A 15,765-nucleotide genomic window follows, 5' to 3' on the forward strand; every position below is an offset into this window, starting at 1 on the left:
ATTAATTCAACCTGATTTTGGAATATTTTGTTCCTTGTGCAAGTGTTCTGCTTTTCTGACAGCCCATGAATTCTGTTGTTCTCTGTTAGTTGAAAACTAAATTTTAATAATTTGAGCAGCTTTTTATATTACTACAAAATTCTTGCTATAGCTTGCTTAAAATTCACAAAACGATCATGATCCTGATAGAAATTCCACAGCCATTAATATAAAAAAAAAATTTAAAACTACAGAACTCATTTTGACCTGCTATACAGTAAAAGTTATTATATTCTGATAATTAATTTCTCCTTGCAAAACTTCATCTATTTTATAGCCTGTCATACCTCAAATAATCTTACTTTAAAAAATTTAACCACGTAAAAATAAGTAAATGGTTGATGATGCTGATTCACTGCCCAATTTGTTGTTGTTGTTTTTTAACCGTTCAATTACATTTTCAAAATAAGTAATGTTTGTTTTCTTTCACTGATATAATGGAACAGGAATAAAGATCACCTAGCTTTCTAGCCAAGGGACTCTTTCAGTGCTTCTAAGATGATCAGCACGCAGAGATGCAGAGGGTACGAAACAAAAGAAACAGGATAAAAAAGATGCCTTCTTAGGACTGTCAAGAAATATGGCAAATAGATGATTAAAAATGTGTAAAATAAAGAAAAAAAAAGCTGAGACTGGTAGAATAAATTGAATTTGAGGCTATGTGAATGTGTGTTTCACTGGGAACATCCTTATTTTCAGGAATAGAAAACAGTATCATGAGCTTTAAAAATAAAGAAAACAAAACTGAACAGGAAGATATTATTAATCTTTAAAGGCTTTAATCAGTATCCATTGATTCAATAGGGTCTACCAGGCTCTGTTTCCAGATACTCAGCCAAATCTTGCTCACAATACAGTTCATTGTATTCAAGAAAATAACAGAAGGGTTTAATTTTATTTGTCAATTTTACTGTTTTTAACCAAACTCAGACAACATGCTTGTAATAACCTTTTCATGAATGCTCTGAAACGCTCCATCACAGCAAATTTGTAATATTACCACACGGTAGAACTCTACTGTCTTTGAGTTATGTAAAGGTAAGGGATATACCAAATTGTCTACTGGTTACTCAGGCAGTCCATGAATAGCAAAAGACAATTGTCCTGCTCACAAAGTTGTTCTTTGTCATCTATTTTCTTTCTTTGAACAGAGAACTGCTTTGTGAGCTGAACACTTACAGTCTTCATTACTGCACTCATTTAATCTTAATGTCAGTTTAGAATTTAGTTGCTGGTCATGTTCTGTCATATAACAGACTCAGGGAACTAAAAGTTAAATACTGCTTTTTAGCATGACGTGTCTCTACCAGTTTTGTCAGAGAAATACAGAGTCAAATGGACACAGCCAATATGATACAGTGACGGCAAATGCCCTTAAAAAGACAGTAATGTAACTCCTCACAATATGAACAATTGTGTGCAAAGTTAAATAAATTTGCATATTTTTCTTTTAATGATACCACTGAAATTAATGTTATAATAACTTAATTGAGGTTCAGATACAGTTGTGCCCCTGATATTTTCCATAAATGGGCAAGATTAACATGATTTCTGACAAAAAAAATAAATCAAGTGGATACAATGTAAGTGTTTCAGCCAGTTCTAACACCTATTTACAGAGTAATCTACTCCACAAATGAATATACAGCTGAGAAGAAAATCAGACTTATACCAAGTAAGCACATTTCTATAGGTTCTGAAAACCATATCTGACAGGGAGATCCACCAGCACCCTCTCCCCACCTTACAGCCCACAACTGAAGCTCACCTGTCTGTCAGCTCACTTACTTTGGATCCTGCCTCCCTACACCCCATCTGCATGTGCAGATTCCACCCAATTTCCCAGCAGTTTATGATACACTTTATTGTATTCTAATTGCTTCCTCTTTGCCCTTGATCACCAGGAAGCACCTCTTGGTATAATCATCCATATCACAGGCCTACCAGTTAATTAGGTCTGTCAACACTTTTCAAGTACAAGCAGTTGGTCTAACTGCATCTTCCACTTCTGATACTGTAAAGCTTTGCACACCCCCTACATCAGAATTGTTTTAAGAAGGAACTAGGAGGACAATCAAATGCCCTTTTAGATACTTTTAGATACGTAATTATGATCTTGATGGGCAATTTTCAGAATTGTTCATAAAAATTGGATCCTAGGAGGTTGCTGTTACAAGTTTTTGAACTTATGTCCCTCCTACTCACTCAAAAACGTGTTTCCGCAAACATATCTGACTATCTTAGCTACATTAATAAAAATCTAGAAAGAAAAAAAAAGAACCATTTCCCTGATGGAAAATTCAAAGATGATTAGTCACATTGAAGAGAACTATTTTTTGCCTCTGGAAATATATTTCAAAAATTAGTCAAAAGACCTTTTACTGTTTCTTGGTTTTAATTAGTTTTGTCTGTGCTTGGGTTTTCTAGGTCTCTCTACAGCCAAGTCATTGACTTCTGAAAATTGTCCATATGTTCCTGTGTTAGTTCTGCTATGATTATGCTAATTTGTACCAAAAAAAATGAAGCTTTTAATCAGAACTGAGTTAAGGCAGTCCATTTATCACAAGGATTTAAGACACAGAGGTAGATACATATAGTTCACAGAGCTGTTAATACACTCCAGGTTGTCTGTGAACTTACTACCATATTGGTGTTCACTTTCTGAACAAATACTTTGTATGTCAATAGGCCTATATTTGGAGAATCTTCAGAAGCCTGTAATAACTTGTAAAGGTAAGCCCATGTATTTACTCATGCCTTAAATTCAGGAGTACACAGACATGGAGTGCAAGGTGTATTCTGAGGTGCAAACATTCCCCTCTTCCTGTTGTATCCACAGGTATCCCATAAGAACATGAAATGTACAGAATTTCCTTAACTTCTCAGTGGACCTGAGAATACAGATACATGTATTGAAAACTGCAAGTCATTGGTCACAGTTTGTACCATTGTCTGATATAGAATATCATGGAAATACTTTGGGATCACAGAAATACAGGATACTTTAGGAACCTGTACCAATTGAAATTATCTCTCTGTATAATATATTCATAAAATCTAAAAAGTAAAATAAAATAACAGGGAAACAACACAGCTCTGCCACATTGCTTTCCTTCCACTCTGTATCAAAAAATAGGTGCAAATGACTATTTTTGTTTGGACAACCTGAACATCCATATATGTTAGTGATAAATCTGATTAATTCCATATTGTAATGGCAGAATTCCTATTCTATATGCCAAAATCATCAAGGATAGACTGTTGATTCCAATTTCCATTTTTAACTAATCTTTAATCAATCTTTTCTATCTTAATTGAATTTACTATTAACTAGAACAGAACTCAGATCCTTCTCTTATTTATATCACAAAAACCTCAAGATGCACCCTTCCCAATAGAATCAAAGAATTCTACTCATTTAAACAAGATCCTCTAGTTTTCTAGTTCTACTATCTGAATCAACAATTTTTACTTGCCTTTTAAATATTTAACTGAACACAAAGACTTTTGATCAATACTAGGATTCTTCATTCCTTAAGGGTTGAATACAGCAAAATACGTATTGCAAAGTCTAATAGGGGCATAATGTTACTGAAAGAACACAATAAAAAAATTCAGTTTTATTGGTAAGAGTTGCTTTTAAATGTTAAGTCTATTTGAAGTGAAGAGAGTAGGATATTAAAAATGTTTATGTTAACATATTCTGCCTGTTAACACTGTTTAATCATTGTCTACAGCTGGGCACCATTAGCAGTAGACAAACATCATAAACTGATCATAATTGCTTTAACTCAAATAAGAACAAGGCTCTTAACAATTCATTACTCTTCCACTGCCTTCTCTGGGCTACTTATTACAGTTTCTCTGGGAGATCTCTACAGAAATCAGGAAGCCTTTGCATTTCAGGTACACAGTACACTGTGTACCTCAGTCTTTAACTGAAGTAACTATTACGGCATTATTATGGACATTCACAAAGAATGATGCTATACTTGTTCACAGAATAGTTTATTAGATCACTAAATGACATCGAAGTGATTTTGGAGTACTGTATCAAACGCCTGGCATCAAAAATTATTCTAACGTTCGGTTCATCAGTTTTTCAAAAATAAACCTGTACCATAAAGTATTTCTTCATTCAATTGAAATTTTTGATCATGTCTACTGTATTTTTGACACAAAATGACCAGTATAATTCAATCTCTCTCTTCCTTAAATGGATTAAATAACAAACTATAGAAGCAAACTAACTTTCACATACTCATTCTATGTGAAATAAGTTTTAATTTTTCAACTGAACGTATGGTTCCCACCTAAATAATGGAGACTGAGCAAAAAATGAGTAGAAAAATCAGGTTACATATGGCTGGCATTCATTTCATACTGCTTCTAGAGACATTTTTGCTGCATGAAACCAGAGCCTAATTCTTATACTGGGAATTACCTATCGGTCTCTGGTCAGAATAAGGGCCTTGTGATGTATGTCCCACTCCTAGTATCATCAGTGCAAGATAAAAGGTACATTAATAGCTGACTTGAAGAGGTATTTAATTTTCTAAAAATAAGAACAATCAGTTAACAGCTACCACAGAGATGACTTTGGAGAAAAAACAACCAACGCACGCAAAAAAAATTTGAGAACTTGATGATAAGTAGTGTGTCATCAACCAAAAAAAAAATGCTACTGACAAAATAGAAGATACTTTGATTGTACACTGCTATATCATTGTGTTGGGATTTTTTTCGCACTTCATTTCTTTCCATGCTTCTGATTTAGAAAGAAACATTACCAACAGAAATGCACACACACAAAAATCCATCTACAGGCTGCTTCAAGCATTTCCCGTGATTCAAATGGGATTGATACTTAAAAAGTCTATTTTGATTTGTTTATGAATTTAATGCTCTATCAAGTCTGTAGTACTGATACTTCTATCAGAATAATTATTCTGTAACACTGTGTTAAATGCTAGAAAATTTGTATTAGAGAAGGAATGCGGGTATAAGGCAATATTTGCTATAGCAAAATCACTTAAAACAATGGATGTGACAAGTTCAGTATAACTAGTTCTACATTTACTCCTTTCATTTCAGATATGTTGAGAATACTGAATGTACTCTTTCCAGAGAGATTTGAATACACTTCTTAGTAGCCAGCAAGGTCACATGGTCTTGCCAAAGTTACCAAACTGTTCACAGTAGCTATACATCTTCCTGTATCACAGGAAACCTGACATACAACTCTGGAAGAGAGGCTTTTGTGGTGGTTTAGGTTTTGTTTTTCACTTAAATAAATAACACAAAATTTATTTATTTCAGGTATTCTACTTCACTTTCAAAAATACTGTAATTGGTGGTGATACTTAGTCCTTATAAGTATTACATGTAAGTGGAAGGTTGCGTTCTAGAAATTGATTTAATGTTCAAAGATGCCAGTTTCGGCAAATGAAAACAAAGCAGAAAAGTTGTGTACAGTAGCACCATCAAGTCTTCTGTGAACAGACTACAACTGAGGAAAATACACTGAGACCATCTAGCTGTCAAATACTGACACATAAATATTATATATATAAAGTTACTAACTTTCTATAAAGTGTTGTAGCCACAGACATTAATTGTACTACACAAGTCCAAAGAGCAATTTCAGAAGGAACAAAATAAAAGACATAAGAAAGCCCATCTGTTGGCCACATGGTTCTAATGTTACCAAAGGTTCACTGTCCCAAAAAGCACTACTTGAAATAAAAAGGTACTATAGTTGTAGGAACATTGGTTCACTTACATAACTAACTGTGCACCAATTAGAAAGTTGTTTTCCTCATATGGATTCAAATGCATTCACCAGCCCTTTGAACAGAAAAGACATTACACAGCAAACTTCTCAGAAGATGCACTGTTATTGACTTCAAAGTATTCAAGCTTATCAGTCAAATTAGATCCACAAATGGAGGAGAACAGTAAACATTTTGGATATAGCTTTTATGAAAAGCTGTATCAGAAAAGTCATACAGACTTCAGGCAGCAGGTAGATGCAGGTATTGACACGTGGGCAGAAAATACACTAAAGTTTTATGTTCATGTGTACTGTGCTGATTGCAGGATTGGAAACTGTAAATGGCAGAGCCAAAACTAAGTAAATATAGATTTTCTACAGGTAGTTTAAGTATTCTATATTATCAGTTACTGTACGGAAAATACAAGTCTGAGAACTTGTATTGAAATACAAGTATTTCAATATGTATGAAATAACATCATAGATGCATGAACTATATTTTCCCCTCAAGTTGATGACGGGACAAAAAAAACAGAGTAGAGCAGAAGTGTTTAAACTCTCAACTCTAACAATGAGGAAAGACACTACCTGGAAGGAAAAACAAAAAAAGACACATTTCTATGCTTATACAATTAAAAAAAATGCATTTCAATATACTCATTTAAATAATGAGTTAGCCATTTTCTAAAAATGAATTGGCCATTTTATAAGATGAGGAAACATGTTTCTTTCCTGTGCTTCCATGTTTCATTTACAGTGAAGTTTCATCTAAGTGGTTTTCTTCAACAGCAGTTTAAGACACTTACTTCATAATACAGGTCTACAAAATTACTAAAAGACATGTTCCTAAAAAGAAGGAACAAAATTGCCAGAAGGTCTCTGCTCATTTTGTTTTGCCTAAATCTATGCCAATGCTCTTGGGATCTCCAAACACTTTGAAGATGCATGTTTTCAGTTAGCTTTACCTTAATAATAATTCAACTTTTTTTTTTTTTTTTTTTTTTATTGGTGACAAATTATTCTTCATTTCCATGAAGAACAAGCATATTTTACATATCTTTCAAGATGTTTTGTTTTCAATAGCATTGGTTTGTTTTGATTTATTTTGACATCTTCCACTTCTGTTCCCCCATACTACGATCCTTCTCCTAGAGGCTTCAGGATATTCCTGGCCTGTTCATTTTAAAATTATCAACCACTATAGCTGAATTACTAGAAATAAAGATTCTCAGCACTTATTTGTGTCTCCACCAATATTTCAAAAAATCTCTATTTTTTGGCAGCCGTGTCCCACTATATGAAACTCCCACTTCTTGTTGGCCAAGAAGGCCAACAGCATCCTGGCTTTCATAAGAAGCAGTGTGGCCAGCAGGGCTAGGGAAGTGATTGTCCCCCTGTACTCGGCTCTGGTAAAGGCTGCACCTCAAGTACTGTGTTCAGTTTTGGGCCCCTCGCTACAAGAAGGACATCGAGGTGCTCGAGTCCAGAGAAGGGCAACGAAGCTGGTGAGGGGTCTGGACAACAAGTCTTATGAGGAGTGGCTGAGGGAGCTGGGCTTGTTCAGCCTGGAGAAAAGGAGGCTCAGGGGTGACCTTTTCACACTACAGATACCTTAAAGGAAGCTGTAGCAAGGTGGAGGTTGGTCTATTCTCCCATGTGTCTGGTGATAGGACAAGAAATGGGCTAGAGTTGTGCCAGGGGAGGTTTAGGTTGGATATTAGGAAGAACTTCTTTACTGAAAAGGTTGTTAGGCATTGGAATGGGCTGCCCAGGGAAGTGGTTCAGTCACCATCCCTGGAAGTCTTTAAAAGACGTTTAGATGTAGAGCTTAATGTTATGGTTTAGTGGAGGACTTGTTAGTGTTAGGTCAGAGGTTGGACTAGATTATCTTGGAGGTCTCTTCCAACCTAGATGATTCTGTGATTCTGTGAAATAGCTTTAAGCTTTGTTGCTTAAAGTCTGTATCTTGTTCTCTGATTTTGAACATCGAATCTTTTTATCATATCTTTTCAAAAAGCAACTTGCTGTATAACAGCTTATTCTAGAATTTAAGTCATGCTTTCTTAGACTCGATTTTTACGGCTCTGCGAAGAAAGAAATAATCTTAGAAACATGCAACATCTTGAGAGAGATATGAAAACCCCAAATGAGGTTCACCAGAACACATTAAGAACAGTCTGTATCAGCAAAAATTTCGTAAAATACCAATTTTAAACACAAATAATGTCTAACAGTTAAGAGACCACCTGCTTCCAAAATGAAATGTAATGGTATGTGTAATTATGGAAAAATTTAATATAAAGAAATCACAGAATGAAAACTGAGATTAAAAGTATTTTTTTGGGAGCTCAGACTAATTTGTGGAGCATAGCAGCTTTTACTGCACACTTCAGATCGGGTCTCGTGGCTTACAATATCAAAAATATGAGAAAGAGACACTACAAATACCTAGATATCTCAGTAATTCAATTACCAGGAACTGCCAGTTGCTGACTCTTAGATGGGGCACACTAACACTCAGGCACTCGGCGTAGCAAGGCAGATTAGAAATTCCATGCCTCTAAGTTTAGTTCTATGTAACTTTGATTAGCCCTACAGAGAGATGGTTATACTGGTGTCCTGTATGCTATGGAAATATTTCTTAAGATTTCCTTTATCCATCTGTAAGGTAAGTATTCCTGTGTAATCTCTTATTCGTACTGCCTGTAAAATATAAGCCATTTCTGACACATTGCACAAATACTGTTTTATTTGATTGCATTCAATTTTTAGCTTTATCCCTACGAATTGCATACACAAATGCAAACATCTTAGAGAAGTGAGAAATGCAGACCTGTCGTGATCTAGACTCAAATGAGCAATCACCGAGGCAACAGCATCTACTCACGTCCCTCATTGTAGCAGTTTTTTTCTGGAATGAAGGGATACAGCATAATTTATCTGACTCATAGGTATTTATATCTGCTCATTATCCACAAAAGTCTACATCCTGCTTTTACGACGGAAAATAATGGTGGGTAAAAGAGTTACTGATGAAAAATCAAAATTGTTAACTGGTTTTGCTTTAAGGAGATACCAAATGAGGAAGTGAAAGACTTGAAAAACTATTTTCAAACCCTCAGAAAAAATATTTCACATTTTACATGACATCTGGTACGCTGTATATTTTAATGTAGTTTGATCTGTACCTATGAACTTCTCATACGAACAAGAATAATGATTTGTAAGTTACTGGCAGATGTAATAAGTGATTTCTGAACATTAAACTGAATTCATCAAATTTGAGACTGTTCAGTATGCATTCAAGTAGAATTATTCTTTAAACATAGTCTGTGAGCTAGTATTTGTATTCTGCTCTTAATTACTCTGTATCATCATTTTTGACAGTTCTACTTGCGGTTCAGACACTAATCTATCAATTTTCCTAAGGCACTCAGTTACCCACCCTCTGCTTTAAACTTTTATATTTTTTACTGTATGTAAACATCCATTTTGACAATTATTTCCATAATGGCTATTTTATTGTTAAATGTCTTTTTTTTTTTTCTTTTAGCCTTTTCATTCTTTTTCCCAGAAGTCTCATTAAATTTATACCAGATAAAAGCAACAACTGATTTTTTTGTTGTTGTTGTTGTCAATTTGTTTGATTTTAAGTACTTAGCTTTTAAGTTATTTTAAGTATTCCTTAACATCATTTGTTCTGATTCACGTCATCACACTGCTGCTCTCTGCTGTCTGTAAGAAGAATTCACATGAAATTGTTACAGAGGTAGCATTCATTTTGGGGTCTGTAACAGTCATGGGTTCATTTTGAATTATTGTTTTTTTTATAACTAATTTTGCTTTCTTAAAATAATAAATTCCAATTTTATCTCTCAGGAAAAAACATGCAAATTCAAATATAATGCAACAAACTTGAGAAGAGTGATAATATTTTGCATAACTGTTGCACTTGCACTTGGATCGTGTATGGACTATCATACACATCCTGTTGTTTCCACTTTAAGCCCCTAATTTTTCATTCCCTTTTCACACTACAACCTCCCAAATTCAAGAATACTTTACAATATGTAAGGAAGAAAGACTAGTCCCAAATTTCCAAAACAGATGCTGCAAATGATCTTTATATAGGCTGACTACAAAAGCTTTTGAGAGAAAATAGTTGTTAAAACACTAATTTGCATAGTTTCCATTATGACAAGAAAGGCCATATATAATGTTAAGAGACACTTCTCTTGAATATACAATAAACCTGGTTGTGTTAGATAAAAACTTTTAAATAAAGGAAATTCCTAGACAGCTCAAAGATTAAAGAAAAGCTAAAATGCTGTGTCAGTTCTTGCATGATTTGTTAAATGGACCACTTGAAGTCTTCAGAATGAATACTCTCCCAGGGAAATATATTTCCAGAAGGGAAAAAAAGGTGTTCAACAGTGAGACTTGTTACTGACCTGAATGCTCCTGGTTATGTTTTCAGATATGCTATACATGAAAAATAAATAAATAAAAATTGTCAACAGATGGCACAAGCCATGCTACCTCTAGTTACTTGAATCTACATGCTAGGTAGAGGTCCAAAGCATTTATATTCTGTTCCAGTTCCCAATATGGCGGCAGAAAAGGGCATCTTTAAATGCCTGGAAAAATACAGATTAACTCTCAAATAAAAAATTTCCACATTGTGAGGCAAGAATACCAGCTGGAATGTCCCCAGCATATGGATGGGATTAGTCAGTCTTCCAGGTGCTCGTGGCTACAAGCAGTAAACCAAATTGTCTTTAATTACCATTTATAACAAACCAGCATTAGCATATACAGGAGGGCTTACTCAGTTATGAGCAGGGTGCATTTTACCTAAAGCAGTAATTTTTGTACTGTTATATAGTCTGTTTATCTCCTCACATAACTTGACTCTTACACAAAAGCATTTCATGATAGGCAAGGTAGGATTTCTCAGGCTGTTTAAATCTACCTAGAAGCACTATTACACCCAAGCAGCCACATACTTCATCCAGGACATGGGAGCAGACCAAAAAATCCCCACCAAAACAACAAGATCCACTATCAGAGAAAGGAAAACAAACTGAAGAAGGACTAAATCTTAAAACCTAACCCCTTTTATACCAAAGCCAGATAGATTTGGAGATACTGTTTTAATTATTTAGCCTTATTTGAAATGTGTAAAAATATACTACTACTACTTTGAAGATACTCTTAAAGTACTTGTCAGTACCTGTTGCTTTTTCACTGAAGTAGTCTGTAACCATAGCAGTTATTTCTATTTTGTCTCTAGGTAACATACTTATGATATCCATACTAGTTTCACACAAAATATCTATATTATATGAATATATATATATATTCATTTTCAAAATATCGAGGAAATAAATAAAAAAAATAAGCTTTCCTTCCCTTCTTTTCACTCCTAACCAACCAAGACAAATATCTTCGTATGTTTCTGTAAGAACTATTTGAAGTTGTTCATTCTTCTCATTGTTTATAAAGAAGAATTAATTCTGTACTTAAAATCATTGTGGAACAATTTTCATAGGTCTTATAATATGAACTCTAGTGAATCCAATATAAAAACACACAAAAAAAGACAGAATATCAAAGCCCCAACAGTGTCAGTCTAAAGAAAAAATGAAGACTTCAACTGGTTTCTGCCCCAACTTATGACCAAAGACTTGCCTTTGGTTCACACAGGAAAGCATTCTACTAAAGAAAGGTTGTTTTGTTTGTTTGTTGATTTCCCCATTCTTGCCAGATTCAGTTAAAATACCACAGGCTGCTTCTGCTTCTCTCTTATATAGCTGACCTCTGAAGTTTACGCAAAGAAGGTGACAGTGCAGCAGGAAGAATAAAGAAAGCAAAATACAACTTCTTCAGTTAGAGATGAAGATTCTAGCAAGTGCAATCGATGCACAACACAGGAAAGGTCAGCTTCCTTTGTTATTTCAGACCAAGTATCAAAATAACTAAAAGGGGACTACTGAAGTGCTTCTGCTAGATGTAACTAATTAATAGCTTTGGATTAATCCCTTTGGATTCAGAATTAATTCTTGGTCTATATTGGCATTTCTCTTACTGGAAATTTTAATTTGCATTATTAAAGCCCTGAGTCTATTACATTTGCAACGGACACAGATGCTCACCAGAAAAAAAAAAAAAAAAAAAAAAAAAAACTGTTTAAAACTGGTAAACTTGTTAATACAACAATTTTAAGTACTACTTGAAATTCTATTTAAACACCAGTAAGCCGTTTCAGTTAAAGAAAATCTTATGTGAATGCCAATAGACACAAAAATGTTTCACTGATAAACCTGTCTTCTCACTTAGATCCTTACTAAGTTTAAGCACATTTAAAGAGAATTAATTGATTTGATAGTATTCTACATTTAATAGAAGGCAAGAATTTTATTTATATCTGGAAAGAACTAATTAATGTCTTGGAAAAGACCACATGTAATAGTCCACTGTAAATCTCTGTGTACTACTGCATATATTTTTCAGACTTGTCTTCTCCATTGTTCTTCCATAATATTATCTCAAAAACTTGCACCTTCTGTCTCACCCATCAGACTTGGGCTGCAGCTTAAGGAAGGACATAGCACATGACAAAGGTAAGATGAACAGTAAAACATAACTCAAAGTCCTTGTTACTGGCACGCCCTTACAAACATTTGCTCCAAAACACCAGCAGGGTGTTGCTTCCCTCCCCATCCTTTCTCCCTAATCTTGAATTCTTTCTTGTTGAAAGACAGTAACAAAAATATCTCCCCCTACTGCCCCCCAAACAAACTGGGATCTATCAAACTACGAATAGAAGGTTATGGTTTTTGCATTCATGACTCCTATTCCACCATCTCAGTCATCAGGTGGTTAAGAACTACCCTTTTCTCCCCCTGCCCCAAATCCACCAAAAATGTACCATATATACTGTACTGAGGATATACTGTAATATAGCAACTGGAAAGCAACATTACAAACTTAAGATATATTAGTTTTTTCCTGCTTGGACTATATCTCTTTGTTAAACATTACTAAGCTCTTATTTACTGAAAGATTTTTTTATTTTCTTTTTACTTGGCCTTCACCTTCTGCAAAATTCAGTAATATAAATCCAGGGTCTATGACAGTAACAACCTACATACAAGTGCGTTGTAATAACACAAGTGGTACAGTTTCTATATATCTTCACACCAGATATAGAAACTATTGTACTGACTGTCAATCAACACCTGCAAGATCCCAGATGAGTTATCTTTATCAAACCCTGTCACTCTTTCAAGTTCTTTATTACCGGCAAAGCATTTTGAAGAAAACAATCAAGCTCTATCTGGAATCTGTGAAGGTGCTGAAGTGCTTTAACATGGGCAAAGTTAGGACTAGGAAAGATGTGGGAAAAAACAAGGGAGGGATGTTTTAGAACACATAAATGAACCGCAGGGGGCACTTTGGATGTAATACCTGAAGGAAGAACGTACAACAGTTTTTCAAGACATGAGAATGCAAACTCTTTTAATCAGTGAATATTAGAACTGGTGCACTTTGTAAGAGTTTTATTTCTTAGACTCTATGGTCTCCATAGAATCTCAGTCCATGAATCAAAATTAAATTGATTTTTTGTCCTATCTTTCAATTCATCACATTTAAAAATCTTTCAATGGTTAAATGTAGAATACAAAACATTTACAAATACTCAAAACCTTAACAAGGCTATAAATCAGTAGTACCATAGTAGTACATACCAGTAGTACCTGGGCTTTAAGTCAAAAGCAATGGGCTAAAATAATAATAATAATTAGCAAGGGAAATTTTAAATAACGAAGATGAAGTTATCAGCTCCCCTAAGTAGAAGCTATTGGCTGGGGAAAAGGAGTTGTACAAGTAACATTTTTCTCTAACAACATGACCATCACTTCAGTGCTATGGTTGTTTGGCCTATTACTCGCATTGCAATAGCGTGAGGAAGTCCTACTCAAGGACTACTTTAAAACCAGCAAAATAAGGAGCACCTTGTCCTTATGGCCTAATAATTTAACATCTAGATCCCATAGGATTGGTTCAAGTAAAGTTATACTAGCACACATTTACAGCTCAGCCACTTTCTTCAGTAAAGTATGAAAATAATGTCATCTGAGTAAAACACTGATCCCAGTGGAGACGTCAGGAGCTTTACTACTCAATTCCATGTTACTCAGACAATTGCTGGTCATTAAAAATTCCAAGGCTTTGCTTGAGCAGAAACACTTGATAAATTACCAGTCTGCTAGGGTGTTTATACGACACTTGAGACAATGCCATGTACATAATTAATATATTATCACAGAGTATTGTTAAGAAAGGGTCAGCTTATTAAGTGTTATACTTTTTATTAAGCATAGGAAAAAATCCACAGTAGCAAAGTATCAAAAAGAGCCCTAAGGTACTCCTTAGTAAAGCAGAACGAATGTTTAGCTATTATCTCACTCATTACATTTTACAGAAAATAAGCTATTGTCGTCAAAACATTATTTTAAAATACCAAAGAGAAAACATGGCTTTTGACAAAGCCATCAGATAGGAAATGCACTGCACCCACTAACCATAATTAACATGTATTATTTCCATTTAGTAAGTGAGGACAGCTAAATACATTCTGGAGAAAAAACATTTTGTTAAATGAAGTGAGATTATTTTGCTGCTAAGAAAACAAATGCACTCTGGACCTATTACAAACCTTTCTCTGAACAGTCTTCTGCCTCAGAGAGAGGATTAAAAGGCTGACTGTACAAAGAGCTACCATTCAGTATAGCTCTTCATGTCCAAAGTAATCCTAATAGATACTAATCAGGTTACAGTACTGCTTGTCTTAAGTAATGTGTATTGGTAGTGGTAAAATAATACTAATACTTATTTTCATTGCCATACTGTTTAGGAGCCATAGTCATTAAGAGCCATGGGACACACTGCTCTAGGTAGCTGATGAACAGAACAGAAAGCTTATGAAGTCTTTGAGATAGTAATCCAAGTAGGAAGTTGAAAAGATACAAAAAAAAAATATTAAATAAAAAAATACATTTCCGTTACTGATTTAACATGGGACCAAATTATAGCAGGGTGACCTCAACAGCAACCTGCAGCTCCCTCACAAGGGGAGTGGAGAGGCAGGTGCTGAGCTCTGCTCCCTGGGGCAGTGATAGGACCTCAGGGAACTACACGGAGCTGGGACAGGGGAGGGTCACTCTGGGTGTTAGGAAACCTTCACCGAGAGGGTGGCCAGGCACTGGACCAGACTCCCCAGGGAGTGGTCACAGCACTGAGCCTGCTGGAGGTCAGGAATTGTTTGGACAATGCTCTCAGACATAGGGTCTGATTTTGGGGTGGTCCTGTGTGAGCCAAGAGCTGGACTGAATGATCCTTCTGGGTCTCTTCCAACTCAGGATATTCTGTGGTTCTATGAAAAAGATGACATTACTACAGAAGAGACATTCTATTTTACCTTTACTGCTTACCTGAAGTTTGCAACATCAGATAAGAGGGGACATAACGTGACAGGAAATTATCACATAAGATGTGGCAGAGAAAGTATGGAAAGAAAAAAAAAAAAAAAAAGTCATCTCACTCCTGATGAAGGAGTTGTCTGCAAGTTAGGCAGGATCCTGAACCTCCACAAAGCAATTTATGCCCAAATTTCTAAAGTTTGGGCAGTTCAGGTACATTATTATTCCAGGTTCTGGGTCTGCAGCAACGGTTCACTTAAAATAAGAGTCAAAACATCTACCAATCTTACCTATTATCATTGATAATATATGAATTTATCAATGACATGAGCTATTCTTTTAAGAAATAAAATTTATAAAATGTATTAAAAAACACCAAAGCTGCGCCCAAGGACAGTACATTTTGTTATGTTGGACTACTTGGGAATTCAGTTTTATTTCAGTCCTTCCTGTAAGGAAGAACTTCCT

General features: G+C 35.0%; 1 long non-coding RNA gene across 2 annotated transcripts; it reads left to right on the plus strand.

The window, feature by feature from the left end:
- Positions 1-8,345: 8,345 nt before the first annotated feature.
- LOC309882926 lies at positions 8,346-12,435 on the plus strand. Of its 2 annotated transcripts, none has more exons than XR_014318382.1 (3): positions 8,346-8,480; positions 11,626-11,750; positions 12,326-12,435. It is a non-coding gene; the product is annotated as an uncharacterized lncRNA (long non-coding RNA). The 2 variants fall into 2 exon arrangements; XR_014318383.1 differs by having other exon boundaries at positions 12,394-12,416.
- Positions 12,436-15,765: the final 3,330 nt, after the last annotated feature.

Source organism: Aythya marila, assembly GCF_965140915.1.
Source record: "Aythya marila genome assembly, chromosome: 13".
NCBI classification, from domain to species: domain Eukaryota; kingdom Metazoa; phylum Chordata; class Aves; order Anseriformes; family Anatidae; genus Aythya; species Aythya marila.